Genomic DNA, 21,046 nt, shown 5'->3' with positions numbered 1-21,046 from the left:
CAGCACATGGGTTTAAGTCCCAATCTGGGTTTAGGTCAGGTTCAAGTCCTGGCATGTGGGTTCAAATCCCAATCTGTGTTCCGGCTAGGTTCAGGCCTTTAATACTGTCAGTTTCAAAGGGACTCCCCCAATTCTGCAAACACTTAACTATCGTATTTGTAGAAGGTATAATAAAACAAGCTATGGGAAAGTAAAAATAAACACACTGAGGTTTTTTTCTCTCTTGGAATCTACATTCCAAAATAAGTGCTCTAAATTCCTCGTAATATAGATACACTTTTGTAGCAACATATCTTCATCCCTTTCTTCACACAATCCCAAAGAGCGTAAAACTAAGAGTTAAGTGCACTGACACTGAATTCAGATCTAGCAGTAATTCTCTGAATTCTGTCTAATTTCTTATGATCCATAAATCTCACCTGTAAAGTGGAGTAGTAAAATATATCCTTCATGGGCAGTGCTTAGCACACTGCAACTTCTCATAAAGCATTGCCATTACTATAGATCTTTTCTTAAAATCAGGTTTTTTCAAAATAAATGATACTCATTTTGGCTGATGTAGGTCTATTTTCCCACTGTTGAATAATGGTTATTCATTTATGAAATTTTGCCTGTACTAATAATTCTGCTCAAAAGGTAATGACTTAATTGTCAGCTGTTATTTTTATTACTGGGGATGTTGGAAACATTAGTATGTGACTGAGCAGGATGGACCCTTCCCCACACCATCTGCTTTAGCTCCTTCCTGAAGTACCAAGGTAACAGTATCTGATGCGCATTTCCTTTTTTGTTTTACAGATGCTAAAACCACCAGTGAATGGGAATTAATTACCTGATGACCATGGGTACGTAGCCCCCAGACTTACAGGAGCCTAAGGATTGATAATGTTTTAACCTCTGCGACACCACTTTGTTATCTTACCATCAACCAATCAGAGAGTTATGCAGGAGCTGATCACATACTCTGGGATTCTCCTCCCTCTCTTTGCCTTTCCTGCAACCTAGGTTTGGGTGTTTTGAGTACTAGCTGTCCTGGACTCCTTGCCTGGCACCCTACTCTCTCCTTCACCACAATCAGGTGTCAGTAGATTGGTTTTACTGCATGCAGGCAAGTGGACTGAAGTTTGGTTCTAGAACAAGTTTGTATTTTTTAATATGGCAAGATGATAAAATTATTTGTGTACTTCTTAGGTCCATGATATTTGCATATGTGCTTTGGGTGCTTCAATTGTTAATGACTAGAAGTGAGTTATCAGTTTAAAGGTGGAAAGTTAAGAACAAATTAGGCCTTCAGGTTTTTAATAAACTCTATTAACTGGTCAATGGAGTGGAGTATTAGCTACTTTAAGACCATGTCCCTAAAATATACTCTTCTTTCAAGATTTTTATTAATCAAGAACTGGGGCATTCTATCACCCAGAGTAATTTATGAAAGTATTTTTCTATTTGTTTTAAATTTCCAAATACCAACCAATGAAGCACACTTTCCTGAATCAGTTTGTCATTTACTTTCTATTTGGATAACAAGACCATATAAAAGTAGAGCTGTGTTTTGGTCATCTGAGCTGTATGAAGATGGTTCAGTAAGTGAGGTTTTCATAGGTGACCTCTTTCTATATCAGGATTTTGCCTAGATTAGGGGTCAACAAAATTTTTCTGTAAAAGGCCAAATAGTAAATATTTTCACTTTGTGAGACACATAGTTGTGTTGCACATATTAAACTCTGCCACTACAGCATGAAAGCAACCATAGGAAACACAAAAATAAATGAATGTGGCTTTATTCCAAGAAAATTTTATTTACAACAGTGTACAGGTCAGTTCATTTGGGAAAAGAAATAGCTGATATTTTCAAATTGTTTCTATTTTTCCATCTGCCTAAGAAACAGGAGGGATGGGGGCAGGGCACAATCTTTAAAAGAATGACATAACCCTTGAGGATATGACAAAAACTGGTTAGAATCAACTAGGTCCAAGATGGTGGATGACCTGCTTTCAGTGGACCTTGAGCTTCATTATATGCTCACTGTAACACATTAGCTGAATGACATGCCCATAGTCACCAGGACAGTTCTGAGGTCTACCATAAAAGGCCAAAAAGTAGGCGGTGGCCCAATTCCTGGAAACCCCCATACCTTCCTGGAAATAGCTGGAAAAATCTTCCCACTCATCAGCCTAGGAAATTGGCCAACCCATAAAAACTCACCACCCCATATTTTGGGGCCCACTCACCTCTTCCCAGAGATGCCCCACACTCTGTGGAGTGTGTTTCTCCCAGGGCTGCTTCTCTTCTCTATTGAGATGGCCCACACATTGACTATCTCTCAATCAATCTACTTCTTACTATCACTTTGCCTCTCACTGAATGCCTTCTACGCTAAGACAAAAAGAACCTGAACTTTAATAAGTCTTGGCACCAGATGTGTGATTTTAATCAAAAAAAAAAAAAAAAAAAAAAAAAAACAGTGGGTTCAAGGCCCAATCTGGCTTTTGACCAGGTCTGATTTCCAGCACATGAGTTCCAGTCTCAATCTGAGGTGTACAGTTTCACCATCACTCTTAAAATAGAGTTTTTTTGACTCAGGGTTTCTTGGACCTCTCTTTTTTCTCTCTCCATTTCTGCTCTGCTCCTCCACCCTCTAATCAGTATTAACTATCCCCACTCCCTAGGACTAGTTTTAAGCATGACACATAGTAGAAGTGATGTGCCAGTTTCAGGACTAAGCTGTAAGAATGCCTGTGTTCTCAGGTGGCTGTAGGGTGAGAAGACTGAACCCTAACCACTTAAAGTAGGTCCCAAGTACTTGTCCCTTTGGAGAAAGAATTCTGCGAAGAGACTGAGAGTAGTGAGACAAATAAGTGCTTATTAAGAGAGAAGAGAGGGAGGACAGGTGTGGAGAGACCACAGGTAGGCTCTGGTAGGGATAAGGGGAGAGTTATCTGTCCACAGGGAACAGGTTACAGTGCTTAGCCTGGGACTCTGCTTCACCCGGGGAACAGAATATGCCACCCCAAAATATGCCTCTTTGGCATAAGCATTATTTTGAGATGATTGCTTTTTAAAAAGAAATTATCCATTTGTGGGTGTGAAATAAAATTCCTATTCTATGGCAAGACAAGAAAAATTTTAAACATAAAAAGTTTTTCTCCATCCTTTGGCTTCCTCTTGCCCCTCTACTGTGCATTGTGTATACACATTACGCATCAACCAAACATCACCGTGACCCAGTACCTGCCAGATTGTGTAACCTGTCAATAATATCTCACTTAATATACAGCCCTCTGTCTCAAAAACTTATATAACTTCTTCCACCTCTAACTGATGGAACAGTTCTCAGAGCCTTCTAAGAGGCTACTCCCAGATTATAATCCTCAATTTAGCACAAATAAATTTTTCTATTTCTTTCTTAAATCTACTGATTACATTTTTTTTCATCAACAGTAAGAGACATTTACGTTTATAAGGGAAATCTCCATTCCTAAGGGTGTCTCCCTCCCTGTGCCAGGAAGAAAAGTAAGACACTAAGCCTCTAAGAGAAGCTTATTAATGGAGAAGGAAATGACCTAAATCTGCATAATAACCTTACTCTTGTTTACTTGTTTATCTTTTATTTCCCAAAGATAGCTTCCTATAACTGGTGCCTCTACTCCCAAAACATTCCATCTTTACCCGAAGATGTTATTTAAGGTGATGGTTTGGGCTATTTCCTGGATTTACTCAGTTTTCCTGGTATCTCCCATGTAAACAGGAAGTATATATGCTATTAAACTTGTGTTTATAGTTCTCCTATAATTTTGTCATTTATTATAGGGTGGGAATGAGGGCATGGGGGGGTAGTCTCAGCCAAGGACCTAGAAGAGTGGAGAAAAAGTTATTTTTTCCTCCCAACACTTTCATTTTGGTGTTCTAAGGTCCTGAATCATTGAGTCTCCAAGTATGAAATACGGCTACTCTGCCAGAGACCAGAGAGGTCACATGGAGAGAGAGTTTTTGAATCTATGTACAGGGAGAATGGGAGAGGAGTGGTGAAAACGAAGAACAGGGGAGAGAGAGAGGGAGAGAAAGACAGAGACCTAGCTATCCTAGCCCTCTAGGCAAGCCCAGACCCCAAGGAACCCTACAACTGAATGAAGCTATACAAAGCCCACTGTCAAGAACACTGAAATGCCTAACTGGCTGGAGCCCTGATTGATGACTTGTGAGGAAACGGAATGATATTATTTTAAACCACTGATTTGGGGGTGGTTAGATAATGTACAATACATAATTGAAGTGAAATTTGGTACCAGGCAACAGGCACTGACAAAATAAAACCTAAAACTTGTAGCACTTGACTTTGGGAGCAGCCAAGGAGCATACCAAAGGTGCTGGGGAGGAAGAAATTTTCCTCTACCCTTCTAAATCCCACTTGCTGGTCTAAAAATTAAATTGACATGAGACAGATTAACAGGAGAAAACCAAACAAAGGTTTAATAACACATATGCATGAAAAGACCCAGGAAAACTTAGTCAATTTCCAAAATGGCTGAAGTCATCACCATAAAATACCATCTTCAGCTAAGACAAAAGATAGTGGTGGGGGTGAGGAGTCAGTTAAGGGCAGTAAACAAAGATAAGTTTGTTATGCAGATTTATGCATATTTAAGTCCTAGCCTTCTCCGTGGATAAGGTTCTAGACACAAGGTCATTCTCCCTGAAGGCCTGGTACAAGCACACCTATTTACTGTGTCTGCTTTTAGAGTGCTTCACAGATACTGTGCTTTTTACAAATTGAAGTTTTGGGGCAACCCTGCTCGACTAAGTCTGTCAGAGCCATTTTCCAACAGCATTTGCTCCCCTCTTTTCTCCATGTCACACTTTGAAATTATTGTAGTATTTCAAGCTTTTTCACTATCATCATTTTTGTTACAGTGGTCCATGATCAGTGATCTTTTATGTTACTATTGTGATTGCTTTTGGTCATCAGGAACTGCATCCAAGTAAGACAGCAAAGTTAACAAATGCTACTTGTGCTCTGACTGCTCCACCAACTAGATGTTCCCTCATCTCTCTCCCTCTATCCAGGTCCCTCTATTCTCTGAGACAAAACAACACTGAAATTCAGCCCACAAGCATTCAAATGAAAGTAAGAGTTACATGTCTCTCACTTTATATCAAAAGCTAGAAATGATTAAGCTAAGGGAGGAAGGAAGGCATGTTAAAAGCCAAGAAAGGCTGAAGGCTTGATCTCTTGCACCAAACAGTAGTCCAGTTGTAAATGCAAAGGAAAAAGTTCTTGAAGGAAATCGAAAGTGCTGCTCCAGTGAACATATATATCTATGATAAGAAAGCAAAACAGCCTTATTGTTGAAAGGGAGAAAATTTTAGCAGTCTAGACAGATCAAAGCAGCCACACAGTCCCTTAAGCCAAAACATTATTCTCCAATTCTATGAAAGCTAAGAGAGGTGAAGAAGCTACAGAAGTTCCAAGCTAGCAGAGGTTTATTTGTGAGATTTAAGGAGAGAAGCCATCTCTATAACATAAAGTAAGTGCTGTTGGAGAAGTTGTAACAAGTTATCCAGAAGATCTAGATAAAATAACTAATGAATGATTACACTAAACCACAAATTTGCAGTATATATGAAACTGCCTTCTAGTGGAAGAAGATGCCATTCAGGACTTTCATATCTGGTGAGAAGTCAATGACTGGTTTCAAAGTTTCAAAGGACTAGTTGATTGTCTTGGTTGGGGGCTAAAGCAGCTGGTGACTTTAAGTTGAAGTAGATGCTCATTTACCATTCCAAAAATCCTAGAGCCTTAATAATTACATTCAGTCTACTCTGCCTATGCTCTATAAATGGGACAAAAAAGCCTGAATGATGGCACATCTGATGACAACATTATTGAATATTCTAAGCCTACTGTTGAGACCTACCACTCAGAAAAATATTTTTTTCAAAACTTTACTGCTCAGTGACAATGTCCCTGGTCATCCAAGAGCTCTAATGGAGATATATGAGATTAATTCCATTTTCGTGCCTGCTAACACAACATCCTTTTAGCCTCATATACATCAAGGAGTAATTTCTACTTTCAAGTCTAATTATTTAAGAAATATATTCCACGTATTATTTAAGAAATACATTTCATAGCTGTCACAGGAAGGGGATCATCTGACGGATCTGGGCAAAGTAAGTTGAAAACCTTCAGGAAAAGATTCATCATTCTAAATGCCATTAAGAATATTTCTGGAGTTCCCGTCGTGGCGCAGTGGTTAACGAATCTGAATAGGAACCATGAGGTTGCGGGTTCGGTCCCTGCCCTTGCTCAGTGGGTTAACGATCTGGCATTGCTGTGAACTGTGGTGTAGGTTGCAGGCATGGCTTGGATCCAGCGTTGCTGTGGCTCTGGCGTAGGCTGGTGGCTACAGCTCCGATTAGATCCCCAGCCTGGGAACCTCCATGTGCCACGGGAGCAGCCCAAGAAATAGCTAAAAAGACAAAAAAAAAAAAAGAATATTTCTGATTCATGAGTAGGTCAAAATATCAATATTAATATGAGTTTGCAAGAAGTTGATTCCAACTCTCATGGATAACTCTGAAGGTATCAAGACTACAAGGTAACTGCATATATAACAGAAATAGCAAGACAACTAGAATTAGAACTGGAGCCTGAAGATGTGACCGACTTGTTTCAATTTCATGATAAAAACTTTAATAGATGAGGATTTGCTTCTTATGGATGAGCAAAAAAAGTGGTTTCTTGAGATGGAATATTTTTTTGATGAAGAGGCTGAGAAGACTAGAAATAAAACAAAAGATTTAGAATATTATATAAACTTAGTTGTTTACACTGCAGCAGGGTTTGAGAGGACTGACTTCAGTTTTGAAACAAGTTCTACCATGGACAAAATGCTATCAAACAGTATCGCAGGCTGCAGAGATATCACTCAGGAAAGGAAGGGTCAATCAATGCCGCAAATTTCATTGTCTTATTTCAAGAAACTGCCACAGCCACTACAACCATCAGCAACCACCATTCTGATCAGTCAGCACCCATTCACATCAAGGCAAGACCCTCGTCAGCAAAACAATTCTAATTCACAGAAGTTTGAGGTAACAGTTTAGCATTTTTTAGCAATCAAATATTTTTAAATTAAGGTATGTATGTTTTTTAGACATAATAGCATTGTATACTTAAAAGATTATAACATGGCATGAACATAACTTTTATACGCACTGAAAAACCAAAAAGTTCATGCGAGTTGCTTTTCTATTGTGACATTCGCTCTACTGTGGTGGTCTGGAACCAAAGTAGTAATATCTCCAAGGTATGCCTATACAGCAAGAAGACACCCCTACCAATGAAATTTTCCCTCAGACATGTAAATTTCTCTTAAAAAAGAGCAATTTCTACCTGGGCTTTCAGAGCTCTTCCCATGTTTGTTGTTTCTTAAAAAAAAAATAACCAGCCTAAAATAATCCTTATCCCAAAGACATCTTTTGGGGTGGCAAATTCTGCACCCCCACAAAGGATTCCAAAGAGGGTATTATTGGAGGCTAGAAAACAATAAAGAAACCTCATTTGAGGTTGATAAAAGGAGATTTCAATTATTTACTGACAGGATAATTAGAGAAACTGTCACCTAAGGTAATTAGAAAATGTTCTAATAAGCTTAAGAATTTTGCTAAGAGAATTTCCAGGGAGAATTCTCCAAGTGTTTATTGGCTTCTTTGGCTTTTTTATGAGAAATTACAGTTAGAAATAAACTGAAGAAGGAACCATTTCCTTTTCCATCCGAACTTACAGGAAACTTCCAATCTGGACTTGCTGGGTTGGAAAATAAAAATTTTTAATTCATAGCAACTGCATCTAGCAAAAGGTTCTCAAAATAGAAAGGGCCCCAGGGCAAATCAAGTCCAAGACAAAAAACAAATGCAGATTTTGGAGTAAAATCAAGTCAAAAATATGACTATAAGACTTTTGTAAAGACCACAGCAGAGCTTCTCAGACCCATTCAGGTGGAAAAAGGGACTGCTAATGGTCTTAAAAGCATGCCTTATAGAGAGAAATGCTCACCTAGGAAAACAGAGCTTCTGGAAATGCTAAGTATACTGTTACATGGCCTCCTCACTCTAGGTTCAAGTGGAGTTGGGCCTATCTTAGATTTGTGGGCATTGCTTTTGCCTAATGAAGTGAATTGGAATGTAAATCTTAAAAGGTCCTCAAAGTGTTTAAAGGAATTATAATCATTTGGACAGTACAAACTTCAAATGAATTTCTGGATTCCAAAACTTTTAATGTGTGGAAGCAGACTTGAGAAAATTACCCAGATGCAAACAATAACTGTTTCTTATGGAAAATTAATCATTAAAAGTTCAGATTCCAGGGAGTTCCCGTTGTGGCGCAGTGGTTAACGAATCCGACTAGGAACCATGAGGTTGCGGGTTCGGTCCCTGCCCTTGCGGGTTCGGTCCCCGCCCTTGGGTTAACGATCCGGCGTTGCCGTGAGCTGTGGTGTAGGCTGCAGACGCGGCTCAGATCCCGCGTTGCTGTGGCTCTGGCGTAGGCCGGTGGCTACAGCTCCGATTCGACCCCTAGCCTGGGAACCTCCATATGCCATGGGAGCGGCCCAAAGAAATAGCAAAAAAAAAAAAAAAAAAAAGTTCAGATTCCAAATCTAACAAAGAAGAGAACCACTCCTAGGTGAAATGGAACAGAAATGGGTCCCAACCAAATGACACTCCAGAATGGAAGAAGGGGGATGGTGCTATATGCTTGGCTGTCAATTACTGAGTGCTGTATCTCCAGTCTCCCCAACCCCCCTGTCTTACCATCAAATGTATGCAATAGAAAGCAGAAGCCTCACTCAGCTTGAACTGTCATGAACAAATAAAATGGTTGCTGCTTAAACCAGTAAGTTTTGGAGTGTGTTGTTACACGCCTTACTAGTAATAATAACTAGTTGTAAGTCTGTCAATTGATTCAAGTCCACTTCATCAATAACAATGATGTGGTATGCTAATTACCATATCTCATCACTCTTTTAAAATAATGGTGGGATTATTTTTACTTTTAGTTTGAGAAACTGCAGAGAGCAAAACTCAAAAACACTGACACAACCATGACATCTTCTCCCTCTTGACACACTATATAGCATTTTCCCACTCTGCAAAACAGGATAATTAACTTATTTTAAGGAACACTGATACAGACTCTACAGCAGCCAATTTTCACATGTAAAGCACTAGAGACTGATCATGTGTGTGTGTGTGTGTGTATGCACATTTAATGGCATTTAATATATTCACATGGATTTTATGTGAACCTCCTTTAAGTACCCTGTACTTTAAAGAAAGTTACTTCTTTTGATTCCATATAATCAATTACGAGACAAATTCTGTGATTTCTAATAATATTCAAGAAACTTAGGGGATAAAAATATTATATTGTAGCATAAGGAATGAGTATAAATGAATCTCAATTCAACCATAAATACTCCCAGCCGAAGTATGACAGTAAATCTTGAGATGAAGTGAAAAATTAATTTGTGGAGATGGCAGTTTAGCAGACACATATTACTGCCATAGTATCAGTCTTGCAGCAGAGTAGGTTGTATTTTTCTTTGTGCCACATATATGTTTTGGTTTCCACAATAGGAAAAAAAAATCTTTTTTTAAACTGCCTGATATTAGGTGGTACCATGTCATAATAGATGTGGTTATGAATCAATTAGTAAACACTTCTCTTGATTGGGAGTAGATTATTCACTGAGGAGCATGAACAGCACTGCTAGTGCAGCGGGCATCCAGGCTGAGCCTGGTGTGTACCTAACGAAGTAGTGCATAGAGTGGCCATCAGGTGTCAATTTGCATGACCTGATCTACAGAAGGGAGGAAAGCTGCTAGATTCAGCAGTGGTTGTGATTTTGAGTCACAAGCAAGAAGTAGACAAAGAAAGTGTGGTTTTATGATTTTGAGGAACAAGCAGGGAGATGGGATAAGAAAATATGGCACAAGTCTCCAGGTCCTGACTCAAGAACTAAACACCTGAAAATAGTGGATGCAAAGATGGAAAGCTGTTTCATTTGAGATGCAGAGACACAAGGACATAATGGAATTGTCATCATTGCTGAAAGGGCACAGGGAAACCTGGGAGCAGGATCCCTGTGGTGTGGGCAATGTTAAGAGACAACAACCTGGTGCTGGTGTATCACTGGCAGGTGGGTACCAGCAGCAGTGGAAGGACACTGCAGAGCTAGTGCAGCAGGAGGCAGAGTGCTGACAGACGGTGGGAACATATGGGACTCATGAGAAGTGTACATGAGCTTTTATCAAAACATCTCCAGAAACATTTAGAAATCACCACTAAGGAATTTTAGTTATGTACCAAATTCTCTGCTACTACACAGGTAGGACACTGCGAAATTTGCTAGCATGACTCCATTTGTCCTCACAGCTGGTGAGGCCTGGGAAGCAGGTCTCTGCCTTCAAAGGACTCCTCATGTAACAAGGATGAGAGAATAATACACAAGAAAAGATAACATAATGCAAATGCTCCATGAAAGCTACAGACAACAACTGCTCTGGGATCAGTGAAGAGAGATAATTATGAACAAAGCTTTGAAGATGGGCTAGATTTCATATGCACATGATGAACATCAGAATATCAGAGCCTTGGGAAGGCCCTGCGTTCCCTTTCTTTCCCTCTGGGGTTCAGTAACCTGCCTGTGTGCCCTCAGGGCATCCTGTACTATGATTTTTACTGAACTCTGCATGTTACCTTGCCTATCGAAACCCAGATGGCAAAATGGCATATAAAGAATTATTTATTTTCAGTAACTGATCTTCTGCATTACATAGCCAGTATGTGAATTATCATTAACTTAATGAATAAAAATGATAAATGTATCTTCACGAAAGCAATGTACAGACATTAATTTTGACAAGCACACATCTAAAAGCTATCACAGCCATGGCTGACTAGCCAAATATGAATGTCAGTAACTAACCATTAGATTTCAGGTAATATTCAACAAGACTTTGCATTTCACAACTGAATTCTACAGCCTGAAATACAAGACTTCTTGATCTCAGCAATTCACTCCCTTATACCTACAGTCCGATAAAACTAGAAGGATAAATTTCAGCGAGAGCAAGTGTGAGGAGTATGGGGTGACAGAAATCTCTGCAGCCTCCTAAGTTCCCACAAAGGACAGACACCCAGTTGGGTAACAGTGCTCTGTAGATTTCCTTTCACTGTTAAGATGCTCAGTTGTTCTATTTCAGTGTCTTTAATGTTACATGGATATTTTCATACAACCTTATCAGAATGTATGACTTAGGGGGAACTCCCACTGTGGCTCAGCGGTAACGAACGTGACTAGTATCTATGAGGATGTCGGTTCAATCCCTGGCCTCACTCAGTGGGTTAAGGATACAGCATTGCCATGAGCTGTGGTGTAGGCCACAGATTTGGCTCAGATCCAGCATTGCTGTAGCTGCAGTGTAGACCGGCAGCTACAGATCTGATTCCACCCCTCACCTAGGAACTTCCATAGGCTGCAGGTATAGCCCCAAAAAAGCAAAAAAAGAAAGTATTATTTAGGGCAAAAGGAAAAAAAAAAAAAAGTCTCTCTACAAAGCTATTCATTCTTTTGTTACTTGGAAGCTCCTTCCAGCGTGTGCTCTTAAAACAACTTATGTGTCCCATGCTCGTAGGTCTAACTTTGTGGGTTTACTGTCCTCATGTTGTCCGCCCCCAGGAGCCATTACCGACTCAGACTTGGCAGACCCCAACCACATTTACCTTCGTTTATATCAGAAAGAATGCAATGAAAACAGATGCTGTCACCTAGTCTGGTCTGACTTGAGAACTTAGAGAAAGTAGGGTTGAGAAAATAGAGTGACTTATTATAATCTTTTTTTATTTTCCTCAGTTAGTTGGGCACAGAAGCAGTAATTAAAGAATTATATGTCTTCCAAAAAAGGTGCTTTAGTGTTCCAGTAGTTTAAAAAGCATTTGGTATTCATCACATGGACTTCCTAGTTTTGTCTAAGTCACTCAGCTTATGGCTTTTAAAAATGACCCTGCTTTCAGGGTTTTTCACTGAAGAATTTTAGAAATGGCCATAAGATATTCACCTTTCGTTTAATAAACTGTCAATCTAGCTCACATAGTTTTAATTAACCAGATAAATTTTGCCTCCATTTATGCCAATGGTGATGATTTTCTCACCTATCCACTGATCTTTGTGTGGCCCATTATCCCTTTATGTAAACCTTTTTTAATCCTTCTGATGATCTATACTAAGTTGCAATGATGCTGAATAATTCAACCACAAGAATATGTATGATATATTTAATGGTCACAAATGGCCATGCTCTCTCTTTCTCTATTTTAAAAATATGACACACAAAATATATCATCCTCAAATATGCTAAAGTACTGCCTTGGTGCCCACTTAGCAGTAGGAGAGTCTTCTTTAGTCTGACTTTGCTACTCTAAACAATGGTACTCATTGTTCTGCAGCAAGTTGAACCCAGGTGTTCATCAGGTAGAAATAAACAAATGTCCTCTATCTTTGACAAGCTTAGATTTACAAATTGTGTCCACTTCTTTAATTTGTCAGTATTAATGTCAGAAAGCATCTGTAGAATTTATAGAAATGATTCCCTTGAGTTTATCAAAGATAAAACACTCAAAAATGTCAAATCATGTTTTAAGCAGCTGCTATCTGAATATGGTCTTTGGAGGGAGATCTGAAGAGGGAAGGGGATAGGAATGATTAAGTAAGCTAAAGACAGGAACCTTCGGAAGTAAGTGAAAACAGATGTGACTTATGGTTTAGCACTGCTCATTTAAGTGTCACTGCTGGTCAATGATTTGTTTCTGTATCACATAATATTCATTATTGATAACCAGTTAGAGATTTAGGTAACTCAAAGATTCCAAGAAAGGGGAGAAAACGGGTGCACAGAAAAGCTAGTGAAATCTGAATATGGTCTCTATCTGAGTTACTATAACGGTACCAATGTCAATTTCCTGGTTTTGACAATGTATGTTTATGTAAGATGTTATCATTGTGGAAAGTCGAGTGAAGAGTACATGGGAATTCTCCATACTAGTTGTGCAACTTCTTGTGAGTCCTAACCTATTTGAAAATAAAAAGTATTAAAAAAATAAAGAAAGAAAGAACACAGACTATCAATAAAAAAAAATTCTCAGAGGAAGGTTGAATGACCAGCTATTTAATCTTTGAAAACAATGAGTAACAGAAGTCAGTGAAGAAAAGCAGAAGTGGCATCTTTCTTTCACTTTTTTTTTCAATCTTTCGAATGTTTTATATTCCACAAAATACCATTTGCCTTTCATTAGCTATTGCCAACCCAGTAAGTGGTACCAGATTTGATAACACTACTAATAAGGAGTTGATGTTCTTAATCTAAAACATATTTTCATGTTTCTGATCTTTGCATCATTTTTTATTGACTAAGGGAATGATTTGACAGGCCATTCAGAATTCAACATTTTTATCTAGTGGCAGCAGAACAGGGCTTCATATTTACCTTTCTTGAGAAAAGTCTTTCTTGAGAAAGACTTGCTTTGCATTTCTAAAGGATCTGACAAGGGTGGCAGGCCTGAGGATTAAAAACTTTTGATTCAAGTTTGACAAGTGCCAATCTTCATAACAATAAAATATTGTTATAAGGTGGGTAGCTTAGTGTGTGTGTCAGAAAGTTGGAATCTTCCTTACATGTGAAATCACTAAAATTTGATACAGCCCAGCACTTTTCTCACACTTACTCCCCTCCAACTCTCATTCTTCCCACCTCAAACAACACACCACAATCCCACACAGGAGACACACAGTCACACACACACATCATTTTAAGTTTCCTTTAAAGTTGAAAGAATGTATAACCAAAAAGAACAACTGTCTGTTCCTTTACACTTGGAATGTTGGAAATAATGTATTGAGATTTTTCCTAGATCCTTTTCTCATAAACTATAATACAATGTTTGGATTCTCAAAGGGAAAGCTTTCCTCTCCCATGCACCTCTTATAGGTATTTTATAGTTTTCTTAGAGTACAGATTTTTAGTTATCTTTTTTTTTGTTTGTTTGTGTTTCTTTTTGCTATGAAATCTTCTATTTGCATTCACAAATACTTCTTAAGCACACAACATTCATTCTCTACAGCTTTTTAGATGAGACTGCAAGCCTACAAGAAATTTAGGGTTTCTATTGTATTACTAAGGAATTAATAGCTGAAATTATAAAATATATTTTGCTTATCTGAGAATTACAATACTTTGCTCAAATTATAATCTTTACTAAGATATCAACATTATCTTACATTTGTTTATCTGATGCCTTTTTTGGGAGGAGTTATTTCCTTGATTAATTTTTTTTTTTTTTTTGGTCTTTTCTAGGGCCACACCTGCGGCATATGGACGTTCCCAGGCTAGGGGTCCAATTGGAGCTGTAGTCGCCAGCCTACACCAGAGCCACAGCAAAGCAGGGTCTGAACCATGTCTGCAACCTACACCACAGCTCACAGCAATGCCAGATCCTTAACCCACCGAGCAAGGCCAGGGATTGAATCTGCAACCTCATGGTTCCTATTTGGATTCATTAACCACTGAGCCATGACAGGAACTCTGATTAAATTTTTTAATTTTCACAATTCTACCAGGAACTGGGATAGCCACTTGAAAGATGATATGATATGGCTTAGCTCCAGAGAGAGTATGATTTGCCTTTTTAAAAATATAACTAGACAGTGCTGGAATCCAAAGAATGATTCAGATGTCTTCCAGCCCAGTGCTTCTACCACTATGCTCTGGACACTGGGAGCAGGCTGATGATGGATGTTTGTGCATTAGAACAATGGGACCGCTTTTTGGCAACTCATGCCATAGACCAAACACTCCTAATTAAGATGTTGTCATTTTACCTAGGGGAAAATCTTTGGCCAGATTCCAGCATGCCCATAAATAAGAAAGACTACTAGAAATATGAGAAAGAATAGTTTCAAGCAAAAGTATCCTTCCATGATTAAGAACATAATTCAGCCGACTACCTAAACTGATTTATGAGCCCATGTACCAGGCCAGTTTGTAATTCGGTCCTTTGGGCAACGTACCTTCTGCTGGCCAAATATGAAACTACATTTTTTAAACTGGAAACTAAGCTCATTAATCGAAAGAATATCTCATTTTTTTCCTCCAAAATTTATCACATTTACCAATGAAGAAGATTCACTGAAATTTTACTCATACATATACCCTTTTATTTCTCAACATCAGCCTCTAACACACAAGTATATGCACAGTCCCATTCAACACATGCCATTTTTTGGTGGAAAACAGGCTCTATTACACTTCCTTAGGAAAAAGATACAAAAATATTTTCAATGTGAAATCCAAATTAACTCCCTTTGGTTTCATCACAGAAACAATATTTCACATTTTCCCTCTTCGAACATATTTCCTTTCTTACCTTCTTTCAACTGTCTACTTTTCCTTTTTATTCCTATTGGGCCATAGGAGTAAAAAGGACAGCAACACACATGAATTTATTTCACTATTTAAACAGAGAATTCTCCCATGAAAATCATTAATATAAAATATTCAGTGAACCACTATGGAGTTTTTTTCCTAAAAAATAATGTACATCATGTTTTTAAATATCCAGAATATGATAAGCTGACACATCGACTCTGTATTCAGGACATTAAGTGAAACATTTTGCATCTTTTTTTTTTTATGAGCACAATGCCTAAGCTGCCCTAATGTTAAAGAAGCTGAGGGAAAATGTGTAGCTAAAGAAAACAAAGTGCTGAATTACCTCAAACTAGAAGTCTTGACCCTGTTCTTTTGAAATCTCCATAGGAGTCTCAGTTCTCAGTCTTAAATCAGAGTCTGACTATCTTTACTTCATTCCATATGGAAGACAGGATATCTCTTGTGTGTCATAATGGTAGGGCAACTGGAATTTCCCTCCAGAAGGAAGCCAGCACCTTCTCTGCAGGCACTGTCAGTTAACTATGCATGCCTAATTACTCCTTCACTGATCAGCAGCTAGTAGAGTATTCCTTGTCAGAACCTTGGAAGTGTTTCTGATGGCAACAGTCACAGACAGTGGCTGCATTGGTGAAGTGAGCTGGGAGGTTACCAGGCTGAGGTTGGGGACAGGCTCTGCCAATGAAAGCAACAGACCTTTGGTGATAGAGATACTTGGTCCCAAGCACCTTTTCTACTCATTCTCTCACAGGTTGACATAATCCTCCAGACCCCCTGGGAAGGTCTCAGCTGTTTTTATAGGCATGTTTCCCTCTTGACCTTAAAAGGGAAAGATGAAAAGCAGTACCTAGACAACTGTGCAGGATCCCTGGCTCAGAGTACCAAGTCCCTCAGCTTCTAATGTGTCCTTTTTATTTCTCTACAGGGGACCGAGTGAAATAGGAAAGCTTGTATTTTTATTAGAACCTCTCTATTTGGCTTTTAAAAAATACAGCCCTTTTTATGATGCATGGTACTTATTCACTTTGGTTTGCCTCCTATCAAATGACAAAATACATTAAGTTGTTCTATTCCCTTTGTTGTTTGAGCAATAACATTCCTTAGATTTCATGTGACAGTTTCTAGGCATTTATGATAGAGAAGAAAAATATTGCGATAATGAATAAAGGTATAAATCATGGTGGCTACAGCATTCTGGCATTTGTTTTCCTTAAGCTTAAATCCACAAGTTCTCTGGAATCTGAAAGCCTGCAACTCTAGAGCCAGAAGAGAACTTTGCTCCCACTGAGTTGTACGAAGTAAGCATTAAAGATGTTAAGTGAGAGTCTCGAGTTGATTTCAGAGTTTGTCTCTGTGGAAGGACTGAAATTTATTTACACCTGTTTCAAAACTTTCAGGCTACCACTGTTTTTTCCCTAAGATAATCTGCCCAAAGGCTTTTAGGGTTTCTATAGTAATGCAGAAAGAACTATCCTACTCTATCTTCCAAGATTTGAGGGCCGAAACATTGTGGAACTACAATCTGGATTAGAGAATGAGGAACAAGATTTGGCTTTAGCCTAAGAATCCACAGAGCTAACATCCTTCTATTTTCTTTTGGTTTCCTAGTGAAATGACATATAGAAGCAAAACAAGAACTGTGCACTTATTGGAGGATGGTTAAATGAACAGAGGGTTAAAATGGGAAATGCCCTTTCAGAGCAAGTGGAGAAGAGATGTGAGGATGTTATTTCAGTTTTTAAAGGGAATTCAGTCCTACTATATAATAGTTCTCCTTAGAAAGATGTTCTTTAGTTCATGTATTTGAATATCATTATCCCAGTATTGTTGGGTTCATGAGAGAGGGTATTTCACTGGAAAAATTTTTAAAAGAGTTGTGAGAAAAGTAGCTATTCAAAAAGCTTAGATGAGCACAAATCAATCCCAGAAGAACACTTTAAAAAAAGGGAGGTAAAGTAATCTCCCAGGTGGCATTTTCTGAGTTTTCATAGCTCAGAAATTCCTATAGGAGTTGAAGGGATCTTTGTTTTATTGCAGACAGATGGACGAAGAATGGCCAACAAAATCCATTAAGATCCATAGTTAGCAGAGGCTGAGATGCCTTCGGCAGTGTACTTTGCCAACAAAGAAAGCTAGAATAAGCCTTGCTCACCAAACCTTTACTCTAAACTAACTTGCTAGCTAAGCTCTAAGGGAGAGTGAGGAGAAAGTCAGCTAAGAACATTTTAATGGAAAAAGAAAAAAAGTACAAAGTTCTACTCCTAACACACAGACTAAATGTATCTTAAAGTATAGATTAAAAATAGCTGTTTCCACTCTGGTTGTGGATGTTGATTATGGGGGAAGCTATGTATGTGTAGGGGCAGGGAATATATAAAAAAAATCTCCATACCTTCTGTGCAATTTTGCTGTGAAGCTAAAACTACTCTAAAAAATAAAGACTACTTTTAAAAAAAAGACAGAAAGTGGCTATTTCTAACTGGCACATGAAGAGGTAAATGGGTTTATGATAAAGACAGGAATCTGTTTGCCTTGTTTTGTCTTTACTGAATTCGTACTTCAACATTTCCAATGGGCAAATTCAGGGTCCATCTGCTTTGTTTTAAAGGTATCGAAAATAAAATCTAGAATTGGGAATGATTCATATATTTAAGAGTTAGAAATACAGTTCATACTTAAGAAATTCCTGCAGCAGTTCCTATTGTGGCTTAGCAGGTTGAGGACCCAATTTAGTGTTGGTGAGGATGCTGGTTCAATCCCTGGCCTCACTTAGTGGGTTAAGGATCCAGTGTTGCCACAAGCTATGGTGTAGGTCGCAGATGCTGCTTGGATCTGGTGTCGCTGTGGCTGTGGCATAGGCCGGCAGCAGCTGCAGCTCCAATTCAACCCTAGCCTGGGAACGTCCATATGCCCCAGGTGTGGATCTAAAAAAAGAAGGGAGGAAGGGAAGAAAAGAGAGAGAGGGAGGGGGAGAGAGAGAGAGAGAGAGGAAGGAAGGAAAGAAGGAAGGAAGAAATGCCTGCATGTTATTTCTATATGTATGTTCAATAAATGATAATGGAATATACTGTCTGAGTATATCTTTGGCAGAACACTGACCCATCAAACTGGTCCCCAAGACTGAGCTACATACAGGCAACCCAGAGCATTTGGAGGAAGGATCATACTAAGCCCTTCAGGGATGTACCCATTAAATATCTATATTTATTTTTTTATTTTATTTTTTTTTTTGCCATTTCTTAGGCCGCTCCCGCAGCATATGGAGGTTCCCAGCCTAGGGGTTGAATCGGAGCTGTAGCCACCGGCCTACGCCAGAGCCACAGCAACACAGGATCCGAGCCGTGCCTGCAACCTACATCACAGCTCACAGCAACGCCAGATCCTTAACCCACTGAGCAAGGCCAGGGATTGAACCCGCAACCTCATGGTTCCTAGTCGGATATGTCAACCACTGAGCCACGAAGGGAACTCCCAAATAAATAGTTATAATAAAGATCCAACTAACAAAAAAATAATTCAAGTGATGGAAGAAATTAGGCTTACTTTTATCCTTGAAAGGGCTGTTTATTTGGTTATTATTCCTGATTGTTATTAGTACATACTTTATATGTAGAGAGATCTATAAATCATAATCTAAAGTTTTAAAAAAAAAACCTCAGTGAAAAAAGGATACTAAAAAGATAATAATTTGGGTCTTATTATATTTATTATTTAACTTGTAATTTTGTATTCTATTTATTACCTGTCAATTACATTACATTTATAATCCTATTCAAATGTATTTTCAAGAACAAAATTATTTCTGAAAATAAAAACAAGTATTTCTGAGTACATGAGAGCAAAGTTTAACATCTTTACCTTGATTTCTAAACACTAAAAATAAAACCAAGCAGAATATTTATTTTATTATTATATATAAAATCATTTTCTTAGCTCTCTCTGTATTGTTATGAAAAAATTAATATAATATGATATCTTATGGACAATAAAACTGTAACTTTAAAACATTTGATTATTTTCTATAGTTCAAAATATTTAATATTTTTGAATTGAGAAAATGATCTTTCAAGTTCCAAGGTAACTAGCAAGCTCAGATAAAATTCTTATAATTGGAGAAAATTCTAAATTTCACCATTGTTTATACTGACATATGTGACTATTTCAGCCAAAATATTTTTACAGCCACTGCCTCTTTGCATCTATTCATATTAATGTATGTAAATAGTTAATTAAAATATATATATAGGTATTGGTCCATTTCTGGAATTTCTTTGTATCAGTGTTTATAACTTTTAAAAATATGTCATCAAATTTAGAAGTTTCAAAGTTATATAGGCTATTTCAATGAAATATAAATTTATCCGATTAATGAAAGGAGCTCAAACTAAGAGTTTTCTCTCTAGGTTGAAATAGTCTAAAGAATCCTTATAGAACTTCAATATCAAATCCTGTATACCATAAGTTCTCTTAATTTAATTTATTAGCTATCCACTTGCTTTGTAGGGACACTTGTCAATGACTCCCCATTTGTATGATTTTTTTCAGTAACTGCAATTTACTAAAACCCTGAAAATCTGAAGATTTTACACTCAGATGATTATTTTAACTAAATATTCCACTTACCTTAAATACTATAACAGAGAAAATTCATTTCAAAATATATACATTACCTTTAAGGACACAATGGTTGAGTTTTATTTTTTGTTGTTGTTGTTGTTTTATGTTTTTTTTTGTTTGTTTGTTTTTGTCTTTTTGCCATTTCTTGGGCTGCTCCCGTGGCATATGGAGGTTCCCAGGCTAGGGGTCTAATTGGAGCTGTAGCCACCGGCCTACGCCAGAGCCACAGCAACGCGGGATCCAAGCCGCGACTGCGACCTACACCACAGCTCACGGCAACACTGGATCGGCAACCCACTAAGCAAGGGCAGGGACCGAACCCACAATCTCATGGTTCCTAGTCGGATTCGTTAACCACTGCACCACAACGGGAACTCCAACGGTTGACTTTTAAATGTAGTTTTGCAAAACCTCAGATATTTCTAAACTCTGATTGATGATGGACAGCAATAAAAGTGTGGACTGTCATGCTTAAGTAAAATTTGTATTCAGTGCTACCTTCATCACAAAGAAAAGTCATTTATTTACCATCTATTGTCCATCTATCTATCAATCACCTATTTATCTAAATAAACTTTGACAATTACATCTCCCTTGGATTGTACAGTGCTGGTGCCTGTTTGGACCCAATTGCAAAGCATTTTGTACCACAATCAAGTCCAAGTTTATATTTCTCATATCAGTTTATCAATTTAGTATAAATAGTATTTTTACCAATGTGCACTCTACCAAATTTATATTTGTACTATTAATAGAAAAGCAAATAAATATGCCTTCAGTGTTAAATTCTTTAACAGAGTTTACATAGAACTAATACTCATGTCAGATATTTTACCTTCAGCAATAGGACCATTCAAAAATTGTACTTTGTTTTTTGAATTAAAAAAAAAAAAAAATCTACCCATTCCTGGCATTAGTATC

At 38.0% G+C, this 21,046-nt stretch overlaps 1 long non-coding RNA gene across 7 annotated transcripts in view; it reads right to left on the bottom strand.

Annotated features, from left to right (window-relative positions):
• LOC110261728 (uncharacterized) overlaps nucleotides 1-21,046 on the bottom strand; it is a 222,793-nt gene that overhangs the window by 200,320 nt on the left and 1,427 nt on the right. For 2 of the 7 annotated variants that reach the window (XR_014811497.1, XR_014811496.1), the window contains exon 1: nucleotides 15,834-15,956. The exons of the other annotated variants lie outside the window; for them this stretch is intronic. This is a non-coding gene — a long non-coding RNA (uncharacterized LOC110261728). Of the gene's footprint in view, nucleotides 1-15,833; nucleotides 15,957-21,046 lie in introns of those variants that run through there. 7 annotated transcript variants of the gene reach the window in all.

This window comes from Sus scrofa, chromosome 7, assembly GCF_054392235.1.
Source record: "Sus scrofa isolate SSC_HxYL_T2T_F1_AM1 chromosome 7, Sscrofa_HxYL_maternal_Yorkshire_Landrace_v2.0, whole genome shotgun sequence".
NCBI lineage: Eukaryota > Metazoa > Chordata > Mammalia > Artiodactyla > Suidae > Sus > Sus scrofa.
This window is presented reverse-complemented; position numbering and strand designations above follow the sequence as displayed.